This window comes from Myotis myotis, unplaced genomic scaffold (assembly GCF_014108235.1).
Source record: "Myotis myotis isolate mMyoMyo1 unplaced genomic scaffold, mMyoMyo1.p scaffold_m19_p_12, whole genome shotgun sequence".
Classification (NCBI taxonomy): domain Eukaryota; kingdom Metazoa; phylum Chordata; class Mammalia; order Chiroptera; family Vespertilionidae; genus Myotis; species Myotis myotis.
The window spans coordinates 42,434,212-42,451,822 of NW_023416316.1; the positions used below are offsets into that span (position 1 = coordinate 42,434,212).

Sequence of the window (17,611 nt, forward strand, 5' to 3'; positions counted from 1 at the left end):
CCAGAACTATTACACTCTTGGGGGGGAGGGGGTGCAGGGGGGCGGGGGGGAGGCGCAGGCTGAGGCCAAACCCCAGATAAATAATGAAGAGGTTCACTCAGATTTCCCTGCAACGTCAGTATTATGTAAGGCGACAGAATTTTGAATAAAGCACGAATGAAAATGATTTGCAGGATGACCGTGATTCTAAACACAGCAATCTACTACGGTACCCTCTCAATTAATCCGCACATAAATCTTTGAGGCAGATAATCCTTCAAGTACTAATGGCGTAGGAGGTGACTTATCTCAAGGCCTGATAATAATTGGTCCAAAAAGCCTGCGTGCCCCTGGGTGAACTAAAATCAGAAGCAGATTTGGCTCATTCTACAGAAACCTCTAAAAGGCTGCACTCTGACAAATGAAGGAGGTCCAGTCCTCGTGTTAGAGCAATGCGTTTCTAAATGCTTGAGTCAATAGCAAAGATTAATTCATTGAGAATCAATACTCTTTTGGATTGTTTTTTGTTTTAAATACCTCTAGAACCCAACATGGGTGAGCTCCGCTAGCATGAAAATAGTACATTGTTGGAGGCGTTCAGAAACTACTACCCCCCCCCTTTTTTTTTTTTTTTTTTTGGTAAGTATCTCCCCTCAGCTTTGAGGACCCTTCTGGACAGCTTTCCATGGGGTAAGGTTGGGTCGTCCATCATAGGGGCCCACCTAGCAGATCATAGTACACATGACCTAGACTGGGTCTACCAGTCTTAACGGCGACGAAAATATGACATTCAGAGAAAAATGCCCTCTCGTTGGAGTTGCTAACCAGGGCTGGTAGGAAGTCAGGGCTGCTGGTGGTCATGTTTCCCATCATGTAGAGAGGCTTTATCATTAGTAGCTGAAAATAACAGTACCAATGGCAACATGACATCATCAGTTTCTGGGTCCAGCTATACCTAAAGGCCACTGTCATCCCAGGAGACCCAAGGTACCCTTTAATTAAGCTAATAAACTGGCATTTGTGAAATTTAGTTTTAGTTGCATTTCTGTCACTCTGAAGGAGTTCTCACTTATACACCTCCCTCACCAACTTCTCAAGCTTTTCCCCCCTATTTAATATGCTATAGGAGTTGTGCTGATCCTTGTCTAAACATACACACACACACACACACACACACACACACACACACACACAGGAACTAAAATAGAACAGGGAGTCATTATGTAGTAATTCTGATTAACTTAGATACCTACAATGAATAAGTTTCTCAGACCTGCCCCCAGGCTCCCAAATCTTTTTTTTGTTTGTTTGTTTTATATATTTTTATTGATTTCAGAGAGAGGAAGGGGGAGGGAGAAAAGGATAGAAACATCAATGATGACAAAGAATCATTGATCAGCTGCCTCCTGCATGCTCCAGGCATGTGCCCTGACCGGGAATCGAACCGTGATCTCTTCTCTTCGTTCATGGGTCAACACTCAACCACTGAGTCACACTGGCCGGGCTCAGCCCCAAAATCTTGAACCTTCTTCTACAGATTCTCTCTTTCCTCAATCGCAAGTTTCTTCCCCCGCCCGCCACCCCCCGCCCCTCCCCCGCCATTTTTTTCTCTTAACCTGAATGATCTAAATCAGTGGTCTCCAAAGTGGGGAGCACATACCAACAATGTTTGGGGGATGAAAAGAAAATATTAAACCATCTATTTCCTTTTTGTCTCTCAACAATTAAAATTTTAGTTTGGCCCAGCCAGCGTGGCTCACTGCTTGAGCTTCAACCTATGAACCAGAAGGTCAGGGTTCGATTCCCAGGTTGCCGGCTCAGTCCCCAGGAGAGAGCATGCGGGAGGCAGCCGATTAATGACTCTCTCTCATCAATGATGTTTCTATCTCTCTAGTCCTCTCCATTCCTCTCTGAAATTAATAAAAATATATTTTAAAAGAATATAGTTTGAGGATTTATGCTTTTAAATATTCATATGTACTTTGAAAACTAATATATTAAATTACATTAAGGTGTACCATTTATAAATTAATATACTCATATACATGGTAGAGTTCAGATTGGAGTGTATGTATGAGCAAAATAGTTTAAAGGGCTCTATCCCAGTAGCTCAGTTGGTTAGAGCGTTACCCCGATACACCAAGGTTGCGGGTTTGATTCCGGGTCAGGGCACATACAAGAATTAACCAATGACTGTATAAATACGTAGCACAACAAATAGATCTTTCTTGCAAATCAATTTTTTTTAAGTTTAAAGGTCAGTAACTTAAATAACCCTTCAATTGTTCCCTAAGCCTCAATTTAGCTTCTAACAACAAAAGACTAAGAGCTCCCACTTCACTTGGCCTAGTTGTACAAATAATCTGACCACAATAAAGTGGTGAAAACAAGGGACAAACCATTTGGATTTGGAATATTCCATTTCCATAGTATTCATGAATATTACTCCACTGGTTGTTTTACAAACAATTAGTACCAGTTAGTCACAGGAATTCTTGGTTGGCTACAGCTGCCACGGCTGAAAAAAACCCTCCAATACAGCCCTCATTTAATCATACAGGAAGATGTAATTAGAATTACACAACAGGCTTTGTTCTAACAAATTGTATTTGTAATGACGCATGATAAAAATTGCTATACAACCCTCAAATAAGAAATAAAGCCTGAGCTAAAAAAGAAAATCCAGTTAAACTTGTTATCATTGGAAGCTGTTTTACTACAGTGAAAGTGACACTTTATAAATGGCATGTTTTAAAGTTCCATTTTCTATAGGAATGTTTTATGATTTAACACACAACTCTTACAAAGTGACTCTTATCTATGATGATCTCATACAAAATTAAAATTGGGTCTTTCATTAGGAAAAGAATTCTGCCTTAGCAAATAATTAGAAAGAATCTGCTTTTCTCCCATAAATGAGACTGTTCAGTTTTCTAATTGATTTATGTATTCATGTTTTTAAGTTGTCATCTTTGTAAGAAATCCTTCATAATAGTATGTAAGGACATAACATAAGAGAGAAAAATCTAGTCAAAATACCCCATCCAGATATGTGGCATTTTCTTTTTAATTCTAGAAATTCTTTTTTTAGAAATATATTTCATTGATTTTTTTTACAGAGAGGAAAGGAGAGGGATAGAGAGTTAGAAACATCGATCAGCTGCCTCCTGCACACCTCCGACTGGGGATGTGCCTGCAACCAAGGTACATGCCCTTGACCGGAACCGAACCTGGGACCCTTCAGTCCACAGGCCAACGCTCTATCCACTGAGCCAAACCGGTTAGGGCATTCCTTAGAAATGTGCATTAATTTGATTAATTCTAGAAATTCTTTACAACAGCAACTCTCTGATTAAAAATCACTTATCCTTTTTTTTCCCCAATTAATATACATGGCTCAAAATGTCTTTCTTGCCAGGATGCTCAAGATCTGTTTCTGAATGATTCAACTTGAACATAAAAATTCACAGGCCAGACTGACGTTCCCTTTGAATGGGTTAGTTCTACTTTATTTCTGCTGGAGAAACACAATGGGCAGCCTTCTCCACTGGGTATTGTAACTGCTCCTGTGCTCTAGAAGTATAAAAATGGAAATGAACTAATGCCACAAACAGGCTGTTTTACAGGGTGTGGTCTGCTTTTCAGGGAGCTGGAAAAAGCCTCACTAAAAGTAGGAGAGCCAGGGAAGCAGCTCTTCCTCATCCTTTCTTTCTTTTAAGTTCCATTACAAATACCAGATAACTTTACCCAAGTCTTTTCACTCCCCTGCTTAATATCGTCATGCATAGTCTATATTTACATATTTGCGACTCTGGTGACCAGAGCTCTTAAAAAACCAACATATAGGTTACATTATATAGAAAAATTATTAAACAGTTCAAGAAGATTAGTTGTGGCTCTTCTGGATTCAAGCCCCATAGCCCAAACTACCCCTTCTCCTCACAGTCATCCTCCAAACGCACTCACTATTGGGTTTAAACTATTACCTTGAACTGGATGCGACCAAATGTGCCTCTCCAAGCCTCTCATCCCACAGAACACAATAGCTCTCTGAAATAACCCCCTGCCCAGCCCCAGCAGCGGACGCCTCTTGCCTTTTCCTGTTTCTTGCATCCTCCTTCTAGTTCTCCTGGCATGAGACCTTGAAGCCACCTTCACCCGTTATGGTGGTGCCCAATCATACCAACTCCATGCATGACATAAGGAAAGACAAATGGAAGGCTTGATTTGAATCCTGCTGCTGCTGCTTAAACCCTTGTGACTTTGAACAAGTTACTTGCCCCTTCAGAACCTATTTCATCCTCCGTACAACTGGAATAAGACCACACCACTTGGGTGATTTTAATAATAAATGAGATGATGTATATGCATCAATGGATGTCATTTCCTCATCTCTTCCCTCCCTTCTACCTCTCCCACCTGTCCTTCTGTTCCCAATACCTCTCCAAGAATTCTTCCTCAATCCTCACTTCTCTACAGGAAAGAACAGGGTGCAATTACAGACTTAACTCTCCTTTGCTGCTACAACTTCCTTTAACATAGCAAAAGAACCAGACAAGTCCAAGGCTGAGTGGTTTTGCAGGAAAAACAAAGATTGGAAAACAGACTGACTAAGGGGTAGAGAGACCCAAGGGGCGAGAGTGACTGACAGAAACCTTTAAAAAGAGGGGAACATAGAATCTTGGGACTCAGTTTAGGTGGTATCCACCAACTGGGGAGATTCTCCCTTACAATTTTCCCAGATTTTAACCTCTGTTACAGAATAATTAAAAGCAAAAATTATTACGAACAACAGACTGGACAATCTGGAAGAAATGAATAAATTCCTAGAAACATACAATCTTCTCAAACTGAATAAAAAAACCAAAGCAGAAAATCTGAACAGACTGATTACAACTAATAAAGTTGAAGCAGTAATCAAAATAATTCCAATAAACAAAAATCCTGGACCAGATGACTCCACAGGTGAATTTTACTAAATATTCAAAGGACTAACATCTATCTTTCTCAAACTACTCAAAAAAAATCGGAGAGGAGGGAAGACTCCCAAGCTCATTTTACAAGGCCAGCATTATTTTAATTCTAAATCCAGATAAAGACACTAAAAAGTGAAAAAATTATAGGCCAATATCCTCGATGAACATTGATACAAAAATCCTCATCAAAATGTTAGCAAACTAAATCCAGCAATACATTAAAAAGAAGTACAAATTGATCGTTACAGAACAGTCAAGAGAAGATAAAGTACAGCATAGGAAATATAGTCAATAATATTGTAATAACTGTATGTTTGCCAGGTGGGTACTAACATTATCGGGAGATGACTTGGTAAAAGTTATATAACTGTCTAATCACTATGCTGTACACCTGAAACTAATATAAAATATTGAATATCAACCATAATTAAAAACTTAAATTAAAAAAAAGAAAAAACATGAGCTGTGATTGTGAGGATCTGGAAACCCACAGAAAGAGATGCAAAGACCTTGAAGAACAGCAGGAAAGACCCACTCTTCTTCTCAAAGCCAGATCCTGTCCCTTGAAAAAAGACCGCATGATCATTGATTTAGACAGAGTGTGGGAGGCTGGACAGAACCTTCCCCTTCTGCGCACAGAGGCTGCAGACCTGAGACAACGAATAACCGAAAGAGCAATGACACTGGAGCCGCACCAATTCGGGGAGAAGGCAACAGGAATGACCCCTTTTTACAAGGAGGAAACGAAGGCTCGGAGTTGAGAAGCCTGCCCCAGATCATACAGCCCCTGAGAGGCAGAGTCAATATTTGAGCTGCGATTCTGTTGTAGTGCCTTCCAGAGTGGGTGCTCCTGCATCTGATGACCCGCACAGAGCATTTGCTCCTGACCCCTGGGCAGGGGGTGTAGCTTCCTCTGAGACAGGAGGTATCATATCCCTACCCTCAGACCCCCTCCTCCCGGCTGCAGGCTTTCTCTTCCTTCTCCTCCTGGATCCCAAATCTGCTGTTTTCAGTGGGTCCAAATGTGGAGTTTGTGGCAAAAGATTCTTTCTCCAGGAGGCCCTACCATTACCATCACCAAGCTGGCTTCCCACCAATGGGTCACTGTCCGTCTATCTTCCCCTCATAGGCTGGGTTTTTCCCTCGACAACCCCCATCCAGAAAATGAAAGTGAGTCACCTCCTGGAGTCCCTGAACTTCCTCATGACCCTCATGGTCAAGGTCCTGAAATGCCACAGGTTTTTAAGTCATTTTGTTTTACATTCTCCTATAAAATATTTCTAAATTATCTATATTTATTTTCAGTTTAAAAAATTCTGTTTTATATAAATGGTTCTATTTTTTCTCAAAGTACATCTTGATAGTATTATATATTTTAGGACACCTGTTACCATCACTTGTTCTCATTCTATTATAAGTTCTTATAAAAATATAAAGTAAATTTTAACTTAATGAGTCAACCCACTAGTCCCTAAACAATGTATTTTTTTGTGAGCACTTCAGCCACCAGACATTTGAAATAGCAAAACACTTCCCTCTGCCAATGGTTCCATACACTATAGTTAAAAGAAAGGTAAAGAGAGTTTCTTGTTAGTCTCAATCAATTTTAACTGACTTCAAAAAATCATGTTTTTACAGATCTGTCTCTCTCGGTATTCTTTGATGACCTAAGTGGTAGGTATGATGTCATATTTATCTTTGTATTTCTAGTGTCTCTCCTGGCTCAGGGACCAGCATATAATAGACACCCAATAATATTAGGGTTTGCTTCATAATTAAATCAGCAAGGTGGCTAAGCTCCTGCACTCCAGAATCGACGCCTGCATCTGAATCCCAGCTCCACACTTACTTAGCTGTGTGACCTGGGCAAGGCTTTTAATCTCACCAGGGCCTCAGAGGTCTCCTCATCAGTAAACAGGGGGTAATAATAGCACCTACTTGTTAAGGTTGTGGGAGAATCAAAATAATGAGTATATGCAAAACCCCAGAGTTCCATGCTCCCAAGTGGACCACTTTGACCTTCCAAGTGTCCACTTAGATCTCCTCGTGGTCCGTGCCCTTTGGCAACTGAGGTATGGTAACCTTTGATCCGCCTTCCTAGCCCCACCTGAAGGATTCCTGGTGTGGCTTCCCGCCTGCCCAGTCCTTCCAGCCTCCAGAAGATAACCGCACACTGCCCAGGGCATTGACATTTGTACCTTCCATGTCTCTCTGTTCCAGCTCCCCTTGCACCTGCTGCTGGACCAGACTGACTTCCTTGAGTCACTTCTCAGTATCTAATTATATGTTTGTGTTTAGCTATTTAGCACCTATCTTCTTCTCTAGACTGTAAGCTCTGTTCTGAAGGCAGAGACCTCTTCTGCTGACGCTGCATCCATTTCCTGTTCACTTTTCTTTCTAGTCCAACCTCACACTCATCCATTCCTCCCCTCCCTGGACAACCAATGAGCTCCTCCTATCAAGTACCCTGATTGACATTTGGACATACAAATAATACAAACCATCTCTGCCCAAGAGAATCACCCTGTCTAAGGGGGTGACAACTAACTGCAACCCAGCATAGAGATGTGAGTGACTGTGGAACGGGAATGTGACAAAGGAGAGAGAGGACAATTCTGTGTGAGGATCTTAGCATGGGAAAGCCTTCACAGAGGAGGCACTTGAGTTAGGTCTCAATAATATGAATAAACATTTCCTAGGCCTGTGGTCGGCAAACTGCGGCTCGCGAGCCACATGCGGCTCTTTGGCCCCTTGAGTGTGGCTCTTCCTAAGCCTTAGGAGTACCCTAATTAAGTTAATAACAACGTACCTACCTATATAGTTTAAGTTTAAAAAAATTGGCTCTCAAAAGAAATTTCAATCGTTGTACTGTTGATATCTGGCTCTGTTGACTAATGAGTTTGCCGACCACTGTCCTAGGCTGACAAAAGGATCTGAGGCCTCTTAGGAAGAGGGAAACGTTTTGTTAAGACCAAAAAAAAGCAAAAACAGCGAACAGCGTTCTCGGACCAGTAAGCAGAGCTAGCCAGCAGGAAGGCAGTGCAGGGCCGGAGGGAGGCAGGGATGCCTTGTGACATTAGGCTCTGCACAGAGTGGGGAGTATGGCAGATGTCGTTCTCTCTGGCTAACACACCCTTCCTAGATGTCACCAAACCATTATCTAGTGAACATGCCCACTGTGCCAGCCACTGAGGTAAGCGTTCTACACGCGTTACCTTCTTTAGTTGTCACATTAACCTTACGAAATGGATGTAAATTCTCCCTGTTTTCAGATGAGGAAACTCAGGCACCAAGTAACTAAGGTATTCTGCTTGGGCCCACACAGGTAACAAGTAGTGGAGGTATGATTCCTACCCAGGTTACGAAATTCATGCCTGCTCACACCTACTAAGCCTGGTGCCCTGTGGCCCTTAGCATGCCCTCATCACAGGGAAGTGTAATTGCCTCTTATTTGTCTCCCTGGAGAACGTGGGTCTCGTGAGGGCAGAGACTTTACTCTGCTCACCACTGCATCCCTAGCTCCTGGCACAGTGCCTGGCAGAGTACAGGCATCCACAGTGCATGAATGCATGAATGAGCAGGCCTTTGAACTCTGCCGACATGTACTCTCGCCCTTCTTCTCTGTCCCTGTAGTAAAGGAATGCCACCCATCCTGAAACCAAGATCTATCTAAGTGCCAAACCCAAGGCATGTCTGCCCTCTCCAGCTTTGGTCAGAGGGAGGAAAACTGAAGCAACAGCCTCACTTCCTCTCCCCCTCCCCATCCCCATCTGGGCACACACACAAAAAATAACATCCTTTGAAAGGCCTGCTTACAAGGTTGGCTGGCATCTGGGAATTTGGATTTGGAGAAGGTTCCCACCATTCCCAGGACTGATAAGTGTGGCTCACTCACCCTAAACTATTTGCACAAATAATGTAGTTTATGATAAACACCTGCTTTCATCCTGGGAGTCTGAACTTTTGTAACATACTACGCAGAGGATGCCAAAGTAGTAAGTTCCCAGAACAAACCCTAGGCACTGCGTCTTCATGAACTTCCCTGGTTGACAACATTTCACACGCGTTCTCATAACACGTTGCTGTTGGAATTAAGCAGGCCCTATAGGACTCCACTAGGGGAGGACGCTGGGAGCTTGTGCCTGGTCTCCTCAGATTTCATTCAGTGTGCTTTTCCCTTTGCTGAATTCACCGTGATAATCACAGTGGTGAGTACAAACTTCATGCTAAGTCCTGCGGGTCCCCCTAGCAGCGGTTCTCAACCTGTGGGTCGCGACCCCTGAAAATACATCCTGCATATCAGATATTTACATTACGATTCATAACAGTAGCAAAATTACAGTTATGAAGTAGCAACGAAAATAATTTTATGGTTGGGGGTCACCACAACATGAGGAACTGTATTAAAGGGTCGCAGCATTAGGAAGGTTGAGAACCCCTGGAGAATCATCGAAACTGAGGGTGGTGTTAGGGCTCCCAGACACTGTGTCTCCACAGAAGCAGGATGCTGAAATACTGCTTGTCTGTCCAATCCTGTCCAATAACCAGAGACTCACTCCCAGGGCCTGCAGGGACCAGGCAGGAATGGAAAAGTATGCAACCGGCTGAGAGGGATTGGGGACAACAGGAGAGTCTAAAGTAGCCAGCCACAACCCGGCCCGTGTGGCTCAGTGGTTGAGAGTTGACCCTTGAACTAGGAGGTCACTAGTTCAGTTCGCAGTCAGTCAGGGCACATGCCTGGGTTGCGGGCTCCATCCCCAGTAGGAGGCATGCATGATGTTTCTCTCTCATCGATGTTTCTATCTCTTTATCCCTCTCCCTTCCTCTCTGAAATAAATAAAAACATATTTAAACATATTTAAAGTAGGCAGTGGCTCCTCAGCTCCTGACACCAGCAAGTCCCAGGCAGAGCCGGGCAATTAGTTTACAACCGCAGGTATTAAGCCCATTCCCTCTGCTAATAACAGGTGCCCCCAAAGGCTAACAGAGAACACCCTGGAGCAGGCTTTGCCCTTTCTCCAAAACCCAGAGAAATGCCTTATATCCTCAGGTACAATGGGGATTCCTTTGAAATAGAACATAAGGTAAAGTAAAATGTGGGGCTGTTTGCTCCAACTTTGTGAAATCACACCAAGAGTGAAATAAACTTCAGAGGTCCCAACAGCAGGGGGCCACCGCCCTTCTTGGATTTCTTTTCTGTAGCAAACCTGACCTTCATAACTGTCAGCACCCACTCTCGGAATCGGCTTATACAAGTTATGCTAAGGAGACTAGACACGGGACAGCACAGATATTAAAGCTATTAAGCCAGGCAGGCAACCGTGGGAGAGGAGGAAAACTAAAACTCGGCGGTCACTGCTTGCACAAAGGGCTCTGGCTTCTGGTTTACAAAGCTAGGCTTGGCTCCAGGTTGGTGATGATTAGCAGCGACAGGCAAGAGGAGCAGAGTGGTCAGTCAGGACTCCCAGGACTGTGGCCTCGGACTGTCTTCTGAAGGAAAGTCCACACGCGACCCTTTAGCCCCAAACTGCACATCCCAGAACCTGGTAATGTGACCTCTGTGAGTGATGGGAAGGTGAGGCCTGCACAGCTAGCAAACTGAAATAAATCTCAAAAGAGCAATGGACTCAATTTACATATTTAGTATTCTTCTAAAGCATTGGAACTAGGGAATCTATTCGAAACTGATTTCCTCTTTATTTAGTCTTTTCCTTAGAAAAGAATTTTTAAAAATCAACACAGAATGGCCTAATAAATAAGAACATGAAAAAATGTTCAACATCAGTAGCCATCAGAGAAGTATGACTCAAAATCACTTCACACCAACTAGGATGGCTAAAATAAAAACAGACAGTAAGTACTGATGAGAATGTGGAGAAATTGGAAACGTCATACTTGCTGGTGGGACTGTAAACTGGTGCAGCCACTTTGGAAAACAGTCTGGCAGTTCCTGAAGATGTTATAGAGTCATCATATGGTTTCCACCTGTAGGCATGTACCCAAAAGAAATAAAAACATATGTCCACATAGCTTGTACATGAATGTTCACACAAGGGCCAATCATAATAGCCAAAAAATAGAAATAACCCAAATGTCCATCAAGAGGTGAATAAAAAAATGTGATATATACACACACACACACACACACACACACACACACACACACAATGGAATATTATTGGATTGAAAAAAAAGAATAAAGCACAGATACATGCAACAATATAGATAAACCTTGAAAACATTATGTTAAGTTAAAGAAGCCAGACATACAGGACTACATGTTGTATAATTCCATTTATAGGATACTAGAGGCCCAGTGCATGAAACTTGGCCCGGATTTCAAGAGGGCACAGGTCAGGTTGAAGGAACCCACTGGTACACATCAGGGCCAGGGAGGGACGTGGAAGGTTGGCCAGCTGGGGAGGGACCATGGGAGGGCTCCAGGGGGTGTCCGGCCCATCTCACTCAGTCCCAATAGGCCAGACCCCAGCAGCAAGCTAACTTACTGGCTGAAGCATCTGCCCCCTGGTGGTCAGTGCACATCATAGCGAGCAGTTGAGTGGCCTTAGTATAGCATTAGCATATTATGCTTTGATTGGTTGAACGGCCGACTGGTGACTGAACACTTAGCATAGTAGGCTTTTATTATATAGGATGTCCAGGATAGGCAAATCTATGGACAGAAAGTAGATTGGTGGTTGCTTAGGGTGGGGGATGCAGGAAATAGGGATTTGCCAGCCAAATGGTGGAAGGGGTTTATGGAGGAGTTCTGTTCTTTTTAGGACAATAAAGATGTCCTAAAATTGATTGTGGTAATGACTGCACAACTCTGTAAATATGCTCAAAACCAATACGTTCTACACTTTAAATAGGTAAATTGCATGGTATGTGAATTACATCTCAATACCATTGTGTTTCTAGTTTTTCTAATCCTCACACGAGGATATTTTCCATTGATTTTTAGAGAGAGTGGAAAGGAGGGGGAGAGACAGAGAGAAACACTGATGTGAGAGAGACACATCGACTGGCTGCCTCCCATACCCACCTACATATATTCCCTTGACCAGAATCGAAACCTGAACCCTTCAGTCTATGGAACAACGTTCTAAACACTGAGCCAAACCAGCAAGGCCAATTGTGTGTTTCTTTAAATGGCCCAAATCTAGAAGAGAATTGCAAACAAATTCAGTTAGCTAAAAAGTATTAGGAACCTCAAATGGGGAGTTTTTCTGTCTCCTTTGCACTGTAAATGTCTCCCAAATGATGATAAAGATAGTTTTTTATTATCACTTGACAATTTACAAACTCTTTTACAAATAAGGTCCTTTTGAGTCCTTGATATAATCTTAGAGGAAGATAATTATCTTCCCCTAATTTTATACTCCGGGATGTGGCAGCTCCACGTTTACGAGGTTTACTCCCTCTCTCAGTTGGCTGGTCAGGGTAGATGTCAGTTCTTCCTGTGCCTTTACTTCTACACTGCGTAGCATCTCGGGGTGCCACATAGATACTATCAAGCCAATATGCAGAGATGGCACAGCCGACCAATCACAATGTGGAGAATGCCTTATTTTTCTAGGAGATGGACATTTATGCTACATTCAAGCCAAGTATAATCTAACTGAACACTCGTCAGAAATCTTGTGGTAACAGGGAAAGAACTCTTTGTTCTTTTGGAATTTCAGTTTGGGCTCGTCTTCTTATGTGCCTCAGGGCCTAGTGCATGCAGTATCTGATGTTTCAAAAGATATTAATGAATACGTAGATTCTCAGGCATCAATCAGTAGGCAGAGACTTACTGGTAATATTCTACATGGAAAGAACCATGGTCTAAAGTAGGAAGACACAGGTTGGCGTCAGTTTTCTCATCTGTAAAATGAGGGGGGAAAGAAATACTTCTCCCACTGACATTGTAAAAATTTTATCAAAATATATCTGAAAATACTCAGTTCACAATAGGCACTCAACAAATGTTCATGGGTGCTAAAATGAAATAGCCTGATACCTGATCTCTCCTATGGAGACCAGGGGGTTCTTCTGGGAATTCTAAACCTCAGATCTCGAGAATGGTGTTGACTGGATTTGCCAAACCTGAAACAATGATTACCTGATTTTAAGGAAGACTTCATTATTAATTTATTTCAGGTTTAATATAAAAGTTCTCTTGTATCTCCAGATTAATTTTCCAATATCTTAGTTGAGTGTGTGTGAATGAGTATGTATTTGTTCACCAAATGAAACACTGAATGAGATTGCTATTTCGGAAGAAAACATAGTGAAGGAGGGGAAATCTTTTCTCTTTTGCCTTACTAGACTGAAAAGGAAATAACAATCCGAAATTCTGGGAATGCAAGAATCTCCCAAATGGGAGAATTTTCTGCCAAGTCTTGCCCATTTGAATGATCTTCATTCATCGTTCACAGGGCCTTTTCAATCAAAGGAAACTAAGTTCCTTCCTACAAGCTGAAAGGTTCACTGTGATGAAAGTGGTACTACAAGAAAAGTCCAGGGTCTTAGAGAAAAAATAATCCGGGAACAATTTGAAGAATCCGCCACTATTTGGCTATTTATTAGATCTTTCCAATATCCCTGGATAGTTTATGGATTCCAAACCGCATTCCTGATCTGTAACAATGACTCTCTTGGATCCTAAAACCAACCATCTTTATTAGTTCACCCACTCACATTCATGGTCTCACCAAAAAGCATGTCCTCAAACCACAAAGCTGGACAATTTTAAGCAGATGCAAGCAGATGACTTAATTATTACAAGTCATTACAATAATAATGACTTCATTATTACAAGGTTTTTCTAATTTATACAAACAGTTTTTACAATGAGAAATAATGAGGTTGGACCATTAGACTAATTTACCATTAAAGCAGAAACGAAATAGTCTGGGGGATTTTAGACAATTATTTCAAATCTTTCTGAAGTCTTGCTATCCCTCCTCCTATATACCAAGCAACAACGTTTTTTCTTAAGGTTTATTCTGACTGCTTTCAAAAATGAGTTTTATTATTTAAAAAAACACACACAAAAACTAAACCCAATATAAACAGGCCAAATATAGCCAGTTAAAAGCTTAGTGCCGTTTCAACCCTGGGTTGCTCCAGTCCTTTCCAGACAAACCAAAAGAGAAACCCTCGCGGTCAGGGCTGTCACTATTCAAAGAAAGCACATGCCCTCTAAGCACCTGGAACCAGCTGCCTTGCCCAGGCCAGTGACGAAGGGATCGCCAAATGTTTGTTTATATTCTCTGTGAACGTGGTTTTACTTTTGCTTTACATTCCTAACCAACCTTTTCTGTACCCTACGAAAAATATTAGCAGTCTCCAGAAGCTCAGGGGCTGGGGAGAAGGGGGCATGGGGTGTTGTTTAACGGGAACAGAGTTTCTCCTTGTCTTGATGCAAAAGTTCTGAAAACCGACAGTGGTGATGGTTGCTCAACATTGTGAATGTACTTAATGCCACTGAACTGTACACTTCAAAATGGTTTAAATGGTAATTTTTATGTTGTGTATATTTATCCTAATCATACCAGGAAAAAAAAACAATAAAAATATTGAGAAACAAAAAACTCACAAGCTAATATGCTAACCACAGGTCCAAATACTGCAAGGAGCCGGTTCAAATGCAGGACTAGATGAAATCCATTGTAAAATCACTTCCTTACCCCGGAAAGAAAACTCAGACTGGTGCTTCTGAAACATGAACATGCCAACGATCCCATATGGATCTTGATTCAGCAGGTCAGGGTGGGGCCTCAGAGCCTGTATTTTAGCAGGTCCCCAGATGATGCCGCTGCTGGGCTGCGGACCTCACTGGAAGCAGCAGGTCCCGGGCATGCCACCCTATCAGTCTAAATCTAGCACCAGGTCCTCTCAGAGGGAAGCACAGAGGGGCTGATCTTTCAAGCCAATTGGCTAAAGACTTAACTTACCAACCAATCACCGTTCGTAAAAATGCGTTGAGAAACTTGGCTAGAAGACCTGACTGAAGAGGGCTCCCAAGAGTACCCACCCACCCACCCACCGCGGGGACTAGGAAGGAGCTACGGGCGATAAGAAGTGACTGAGGAGAGACGCAGCTCTGCAGAAAGCCCTCCAGCCGACTTCAAAACAGTCTTGAAAATGCCCTTCCCCAGCTCGAAGTATGCCTGGAATTCAGTGGCCTTTATCCAACATAAAGACTTCCAACTCCGTTTGGACTGAGTTCCCTATAGCAGAACCTCGCAATGCAGCCCTAGAAAACGGACAACGCCCAGCGTGTGGACAAGCTCGGCCCCTCCCTTACAAATGAGTCAGAAAGTGCAAATAAACAAATAAATAAATGAAACAGGTTCTCCAAAGTTATGCGGGGCAGGGGGCACAGACCCCCGCTCCGCCGGCGGCGCGGGCCCGCGAGGCGGCCGGGGCTGCAGTGCGACTCCCAGGTGCGCAGTGCCCCGGCCCCGCGGGCTGGCAGCTCAGGCGGCCTTACCTGCTTCCAACTAACCCTGGGCGCCCGTAAATCCAAGGCACCCGCTCCTGCCCCTTCCAGATAACACCGCAAAGGCTGGCAGTGCCAACAGAAACTCCGAGGCCTTTAAACGGGGTTCCAGAGAAGCTCAACAGGAAGCGAGACCGCTCCCATCCCTTGGAGGAGATGGCGCGAGGCCAGGTAGGAAACAGAAAGTGGCCCCCAGGTACTTGTCGTCGCCTCAGGTACGTGCTCAAACCCACTTCCAAACGGCTGCCCAGACAAACCCTATAATACGCCGTCGTCCCCCGGGGGCATGGGGAAGCAAAAGTCAGCCAAGCATCCCCCCCAGGAAGGAAAAAAACCACTCCTCAATCAAAAAGAGCTCAAGGAAATGGGAGTGGGGAGGGGACGGGCGGGCATGACCTCGCATTCACTCGCGCTGCCCCTTACCTCCGTCCACACGACGGATCAAGAGTGCAAGCGCCCCGCCACAGCCCGCAAACCCCTCCTTCACCGAAGCTGGGGCAGGAGGAAGGTCCCCCAGCGTCGCCAGAGCCCGGGCTGCGGCGCCTGGGGCAGGTCTTTTCCCGCCGCGCGGCGGGCGCTCGGGGCCGGGGAAGGGGAGGGAGGAGGGCGCGGTACTCGCCTGCAGGCGGCTGGCGTCCGCGGGCGGCAGAGTCGGGCGCGGGGTGCGGGTGGCTCCCGTCTGCGCTGGGGCGCGCTCCCACGCGGCGCCGGCTGCTGGGCTGCTGTCCCCTGCGCTCCGCGCGCGTCGCTGGTGGCGCCTCGCCCGAGCCCGAGAGCAGGAGGCTGCCCCGGGAATGGGCGGGCGCAGTTGGCCTTCGCGGCCGCTCCTGTGTATTATTGTGACTCAAGCTATTTCCTGTTTGGAGGTTTGGGAGAAATAAAAATATATATCCAAGTTGGGGGGCAGAGGGAGTTGGTCAGCGGCGAGCCAGAGAGCGGAGTTTCAGAGGGTTCGAGGGTGGGCAGCGGCTGGCACCTGCTTCCCCGAGACACGGAGGGAGGAGACGCGGTTTTGTGTGTGTGTGTGTGTGTGTGTGTGTGTGTGGTTTTTTTTCTGCAGCGTTACTTTGGGGTGTCTGGAAGGACGGGGATGCGGGGCTCCCACACGCCACCCAGCGGTGGGGCAGGGGCCGAGGCTGCACGGATCGCCTCATCACTCCAGCCAGCGCAACGCACTGCCCTACCTCTTCCCTTCTCTGCAAAACCGCCCTGAGCTTTCCTCCGGCCCAAGGCAAGCGGAACGCGCTGTACTTCTTTCTTAATTCGTGTCCAGGTCGGCTTTCCAGCCCTCTGCAGGGCTGTGCTTTTGGAAGAGGCTAGCTCCGGCCATTGTGTGTGTGTTTGGTGGCACTGGGGTCTTTGTTTTGTTGGCGGGCGTGGGTGGGAAGCAGGTTAATGAGGTCGGTGGAAAGTTAACTTTTGTGATCAGCTTCCGTTCCCCTCCCCCACCGGCCTCACCCTTAGCCAGGATCACAGGGTCTGAGGCCCCAATCCGGAAATACCGGTTCCTCCCGCTGGGACAATAGGTGAGGGCGGGAGCGCTAACCCCAGAGTCCGCTTAGTCACAACCGGAATCCCTGCCCAGCCGGGAGAGCAGAATCTGCCTAGTGTCCAAGACTGCCCCTGGCGAGCAGGTGCTCCTTTCACTTCATCTTGTTTAGAATCCTGGGGAGGTGCCCTGGCCGGTGCACCAAAAGGTTGCTGGTTCGATTCCCGGTGGGGGCACAGGTCCGGGTAGCCGGCTGGTCCCGGGTGTGGGACGTATGAGGTTCCCTCTCCCTTTCTCCTCTCCCTCTCCCCATGCCCCTACGGAATTGTATGCTTAAAAAGTGGTTAAAATGGTCAGTTTTATGTGATGCATATTTTACCACAATAACAAAAATTCCTGGAAAGGTCATGCCCTCTCATTCATTCCAGACTGCCAAAACCTCCTCCCCTCTCCCTACAGGAACCTTTGCCAGAAGTAAGGGAATGAATAACTGCTTCTCAGAAAACTCAGGTTCATTTACTTTAAACTTCTGGAGGTACCTATCAACAAATTATTCTAAGAAATGGGTAGATTGAGCCTAGAAGACAGTACAGTTTTTAAAAAGATGAACAGTAGTTTGTCAGAAACAAAGTGCTAGCAAGATGAATAAAGGTGTATTGTAGTGTGCCACTGTTC

At 44.8% G+C, this 17,611-nt stretch overlaps 1 protein-coding gene across 2 annotated transcripts in view; it reads right to left on the reverse strand.

Moving 5' to 3' along the window:
- The window catches only part of TJP2 (tight junction protein 2), a 107,176-nt gene extending 90,944 nt beyond the window's left edge, over window positions 1–16,232 (reverse strand). Inside the window, exons 1-2 of one of the 2 annotated variants that reach the window (XM_036330901.1) lie at window positions 16,067–16,232; window positions 10,851–10,940 (exon numbers count right to left, since the gene is read on the reverse strand). The gene's annotated coding sequence lies outside the window, so the exon portion shown is untranslated. The remainder of the gene's footprint in view (window positions 1–10,850; window positions 10,941–16,066) is intronic. The other variant, XM_036330902.1, reaches the window with a different exon arrangement.
- Window positions 16,233–17,611: the final 1,379 nt, after the last annotated feature.